The sequence below is a fragment of the Gallus gallus genome, chromosome 2, assembly GCF_016699485.2.
Source record: "Gallus gallus isolate bGalGal1 chromosome 2, bGalGal1.mat.broiler.GRCg7b, whole genome shotgun sequence".
Lineage (NCBI taxonomy): Eukaryota > Metazoa > Chordata > Aves > Galliformes > Phasianidae > Gallus > Gallus gallus.
The window spans coordinates 119,673,523-119,679,522 of record NC_052533.1 but is presented as its reverse complement, the minus strand read 5'-3'; positions in this window follow the sequence as shown (position 1 = coordinate 119,679,522).

Sequence of the window (6,000 nt, the reverse complement as noted above, 5' to 3'; positions counted from 1 at the left end):
GCAGTTTCAAACCTACATGTATATATATATATAGCGTGTGTGTAGATCATCCTCATTTTTATGAAGAATAAAAGTGTACTTGGATGAACAGCTGTAAAAACTGAATGCAAACTTGTCTAATTCATGATTCTGTGCATCTTTTCTTACATTTTTAGTTTTTAATTTGCAAAACAGTGGGATATTCATACTGGTCTGAAATAGTTACTCTATCATTTATGTTCTCTGCTTGTTAATTTTCATGTCTTTAATGTCTTTCTGTTCACTATCACTCTCTGGATTGAAGATACTCTTTAAAACATTTTTTTTTTCTTTCTTAACTAGTTATTTGACAAGTAGTGATTGAAAAAATAGTTTCTAATGAAGAAAGCAATTTTTTTTCCCCCCATCTGATCCAAGCCCTCGTACACGTTTTGGCAAATTGTATTTTTAAAATGTCTGATGATAGGAAAATAACTAGTTTTTTAATGATTAGACAGTGGACTTTGGAGTCATCCTGTTATGGGATTGTAGTTCATACCCAGGCTGAACTGTCTACCCAGAAACTCGGAGATATGATCAAATTACCAAATTATCAGCTAAACTTCAATATTTTTCCATACCTGCATTTTTAACAGGTACAAATATAAGACAGTGTAATTAAACTTGCAAACTATAGCTAAAAGCTGAACTGTTAAAATACGATGGATGAAGACGTGTAATTATTATGTAATAGCTAAACTACTGCTACTTTTTAAGCCTTAGAAACTTGATCTACACCATAAATCACATATGCTGTGCATAATCTTTGCCACTTCCAGACAACAGGCACCCATGTCCTTGTTCTAATGGTTAATTTCCCAGAAGTCTTTGAAGGACCAAGAGTTACAGGAGCTTGGGGAGTCAACTCACCTTTCACTCTGGAGTAGGGTGATGGGAATATAAGGCGGCCCATGCTATCCTTTCACAGACAACCAAAGAAAACCATAGACAGATAACACTTTTCACCTTGTTTTCCAGAACACTTTTTCCTTGTTCACCAAAACATGATCACCTTGTTTTGGCTTGGTTTCTTTTCGTGCTCTCCTTCTATGGTAAAAAAAAAAGAGAAACAAATTGCCTCATCTACCTACTAAGCTTCATTAGCATGACAGACATATGGCTTTAAGGTGTTCTGTGCCATCCTCTTCTTAAGTCCTGAAAAATTGGATATTAAAAATGAAGAGGAGATGCTGGGACAGAACTGTTTATTTTTTAAAGCTTCCACGTAGCTTTTTTTCAAACATCTGCTATTGAAAGCCATACATTATTAGGCTGAAAAAGATGAGGTTTTGTGCTATTTTTCAGAAAGTAAGCTGTTCTATAAATTTCAGAATTTCTTCTATATATAGATTGAACAAATAAACCACAAGGAACAAATACATGTTTTAAGTGAGGTTGCCTTCCATAATTCCACAAAGAGCCATCACTGAAAACAGCAAAAATTGTTTTGTGGTTGTGCAAAATATGTGACTCATATGTGGGCAGACAGAGAAATATGTAATTAAAAAAAAAAAAAAAAAGACAAAATAATATTTGTCTCATTTTGTTTATGCTGAATATGTGAATGCAAGTTTCAAGTGTTTGTGTAAATCATGTTTCTTTGCACGGTGTAGTTCAGATGCTAGGAAGTGCCACTCATTTTTAATGACTAAAACAAAATTAAAAATCTTATATAGAATTGTGGTAATATCAACTCAGATACACCACCTCTCTTTTTCCAAAGAGCTGTAATGTCTGTCCCTGACCTCCTGAACTCTGGAAGTGGTCTGCGGAAGATCCATCCCTGGTGGTACAAGTTAATGCTGTACTCTTCTTCCTCAGATGGCTTTTTCAACCTTTTTATTTTATTATTTTACTATTTTATTTTATTTTATTTTATTTTGCCACATTATTTTTAGGAACAAGAAGCAAGTATGGATAATAAATTTATTTTTTGTAGCTATGTTCAGATTAATTTCATTTATTCTCAGTGGTACAGTGAATATACTACACTGTGATATCCAATCTAGAATATCCATTTCTGAATCCAAAATGTTCTCTTGAACATACAGCATCAGAATTAAGTTTATGACAGTAATACTTAAACTCAGAAAGCTCCTGATCTTTTTCTCAGCGGCGTATTTTATGTATTTTTCTTAATCAAGTGATGAACTGAGGGCTTACTAAAAGAGATGCAGCTGCATAAGGATCATTCTTATCCACCTGATGTCTACAGCATTAATAAAAACATAATATTTCTATGTGTCCATTTCTATTTAAGGGGGCACTTATGGATACCAGGAATTCACTCTGAAGCATAATTCTAAAAGTTTTATTGTGTCTTATAATGCACTTGATATTGTTTATTGTCGCCAAGGCCTTCCAGTCTCCACTCTCCAGTAAATTCAAGCACATAAACTCGTTCTTCGTATACCTCCTAGAGCAGGAACCCAAGTGTTGCAAATATGATGATATACTTAATGCTGTGCTGATGTGATTGCACGAGGCCACTACTAACTTGAATGCAAACAAGGTCAAGTTAAACAACTTTATTTTGAAATTTCCAGGGGTAGGGGACCACTTATGACCAACATGTTCTGCCGACATGGCAGCGTCTCAGGCCACAGTAACTTAACTGAAGGTCTAAATGCACTGTTTCAGACAAGCTTAACAGCAATACAGTTCAGTCAGTGCAAATATCTATCTGGGCTGTTAAAGTACCATAATCAGTAAAAATATAGCTCTTTAAGAAATGCTACCTTTCTGTCTCAATTTCTCTTTCTTTATAAAGAGAACAATAGCTTCCTCAGAATAATTCTGTAAGGCTTCCTTCATTAATGCATGTAAGACACCTTGAAATTTATGAATAGAAGATTTTGGAATTTAATGAGAAATAAAAATGATTTTGGAAAAAATCCTTCATCTCATACTATAGGGAATCAACAAATTAGAACCCTTTTACATTTTTAAAAAGAAGAGTTGATCTGGTACCTGTTTGTTTCATTAACTGAATTTGAAGTTTTATCGTAGTATTTCCATACTAAGTGGTCTTTATCATACAATAATAGTTTGATAAAACTCTAAAAAAATGGAGCAAAACTTGGAGGGAGGATAACTACTTTCATATTATAAATTATATGTAAAATGGATGGTTTTCATAATGATACATAATGCACTGCTTTAACTGTCTACATTGTATTGTACATTGCTTTGTCTGTATGGAATTGCACCAGCTGTACCTGCTGTGCCTTTGTAGAGTCCTATTCAGCACTCCTTATTCACTCCCTCCTTTGGCAAAGCCCCCTCTGAAGTCAGTGTGTGATATTCTACAGTAAGAAGTGCTGAATAGGACCCTTAAATGATAACTCCTTGGAGGAGGAAACTGCCACTTTTCTCACACTTTTCTTACTATATAAAGCAATTTGGATTGAGGATGTTATGAAAATACTGCTACTAATAGATTGAGCAACTACATCAGGGAAATGATGGCAGTTTTCAAGAAATGTTATCCTATCTCAGCATAAGGTTTCAAAGAAGGTTTTGGTATACCAGCATTGCCATCACTTTTGGCTAATTTGAGTGCCAGCTTTTTAGATTTTGCAGTCAGAGTCCAGAAACATTATGTGAAAAGTTAAAATGTCAGAATTTAGTATTTTTCCAAAAGGTATTATAAACTTGAAAGATTTATATCTATTTTGCACATTTTCTTTCCCTGGGACGTAACAATGCCTTAGATCTAAATCTTCCACATGGGAAGGTACAGCTTTTTCCCTTTCAAGTTTAGCCTAAGCGCCGTATTAATCAATTTTTAGACATTTCAAAAAATGAAGTTTCTTAAAATCTTTGTCTGTTCAAACATTCAAGTTTTGTTGAGCTTCCACAATTGTACTTGTTAGGTTTGAAAAACTACCTGTGCCTGGCCAAAGCCCAGCCAATTTTACATCCTCAAAAACAAAAACAAACAAACAAAAAAAACCCCCAAAAACCCAGAACAAAAACAAAAAACAAACCACTTTAAACAGTTTGACTGAACACCTTTACAGCTTTGGTTTTAATTAGATGTTTTGCTTCTTCAGCTTACTGGAAAGAGCTAGATAGCTTCTAACCACATTAGTCTATAAAACAGCAGGTGTCAGCTTTAACTGCTTCTGAAAATTTTGAATGTATTCAATTAACAGAATCCCTTAGAAAATGACACTTCTTATGTTTGTTTGTCTTATGCAAGGTTTGCAACCTGTTTTCTTTTCATACAACACACTCTTGTAGACTCTGCAACCCAATTATGTCCAGAAATTTTATAATGTCAGAGTATGTTCAGTTAACACGCTCATCTTCTTATAATCCATCAGGAGAATGGATAGTGCCACAGGTGTCATTTGGGGAAGGTAAGTTCCCTCCTTTTCAGAAAACCAGAGCAATCTTGAAAACAGAACTGTAAGTTCTGAGCAGTGGTAGGGGATAAAATAGATACCTCTGAGTTCTGAAATGCAGTACTCCACATATTCTGTTCTCAGTAAAAACATATATGCGTAGGTAGATACGTCAGCTTTCCTGGCTCAAGATTAAAAACCCACAGAACTGAAAAAGCACTGTGAAACAAGACTGACTTGTATACAAGCAAGTCAGTATACATGCATGCAAATATATACATACGCATACATAAACTCAGTTAAAAGTAAGCATGCTTGTCCTTCAGCTAGCATCAGATAATTCAATTTCTTAGTTTGTGCTTTTATTTTGCTGTTATTTTGCTATCTGTGTTTACATACTAGAAGCCCTCTCCTATTAGAAACCACACCTCCAAACATTTTTTCTCATTGCAAAACTGAATCAGAGAGTCACCTGGAAAAGATAACATCTTTTCAAAAAATGCTTTAATGGTGTGATGATGAGCCCATTTTCCTTGAAAACAGTGTTTGTAAGGATAAATGGGACAGAAGTTACCGGCATATTTACCCACCACTAGCTACATTTGATTATGTCAGACATGGTATTAGAACTCTGTGTTATCTTCCTCTTACCAGTCCTAGGAAGAGTTGTCAGTGGGCCAGTGTCTATTCTGAACAAACAAGAAAAATGCCTTCACAGCATTATATGACCAGCCAAACACTGAGGTATGGCAAACTATGGGTAAATCAGCTGCATACCACAATTGGATCCATCATGTTTTCCTGTGTGCAAAGTCTTAAGAATTGGGAATAAAACCTGAAACCTCTGCAGCAAAAAAATGATTATTTTCCCCCTCATGTTTGGTTAATGTGACAATTAAAAAGACATCCTAAACAAGGTATGAAATTCTGAGCATACTGCTACTCCAGACAAAATTCAAATCCAATCAAAAGCAAAAAAGAATCATCTGAGATCTAAAATGGCAATGGACAGCCAGAATAAAAGAGTCTTGAGTTGGACAGATCATGACTGTAGGAAATGATGCTTCAAAGTCAGAGGAAGTTGATCACAACATCTACTTGAATTGAAAGGCATCTTTCAACCTGGCAGGTTTTGCTTTTTCTCAAAAGAAGATCAGGAAGAGACTGGAGAGTCTCTTGAAATGTAGCAACAGTCCTGTATGCATGAAAGAAGAGAAAAAATTAAAGGTGCTATGGAGGACCAAAAAGAAAAAAAAAAAAAAGGGAAAAAACTGGAAAAGCTGCAACAAATCAAAAACTTTCTACAGCTACTGGTGACTGGAAAACGTTTGCTATGAAAAGCAACTCAAGAAAGAAGCACCAGGGGAAAAACAAAAGCAAATCAGCCTGATGGATCTATAAAAGAGAAGAATAAAAGACCTTAATAAAAGATTTTAGACATGATGGGGGAAGGGGGTGAACTTGGTGGCAGAGAAGTGCGTGAGAATGCTGTCACCTTGGGAGATGGTAAGGGAAAACCTCAGACTTGTCCTGGACGAATTAGGGAGGGCTCCTCTGAGAAGGCAACAAGGCCAATAACTAAGCTGAAGTGCCTCTATACAAATGCGCTCAGCATGGGAAATAAACAGGAGGA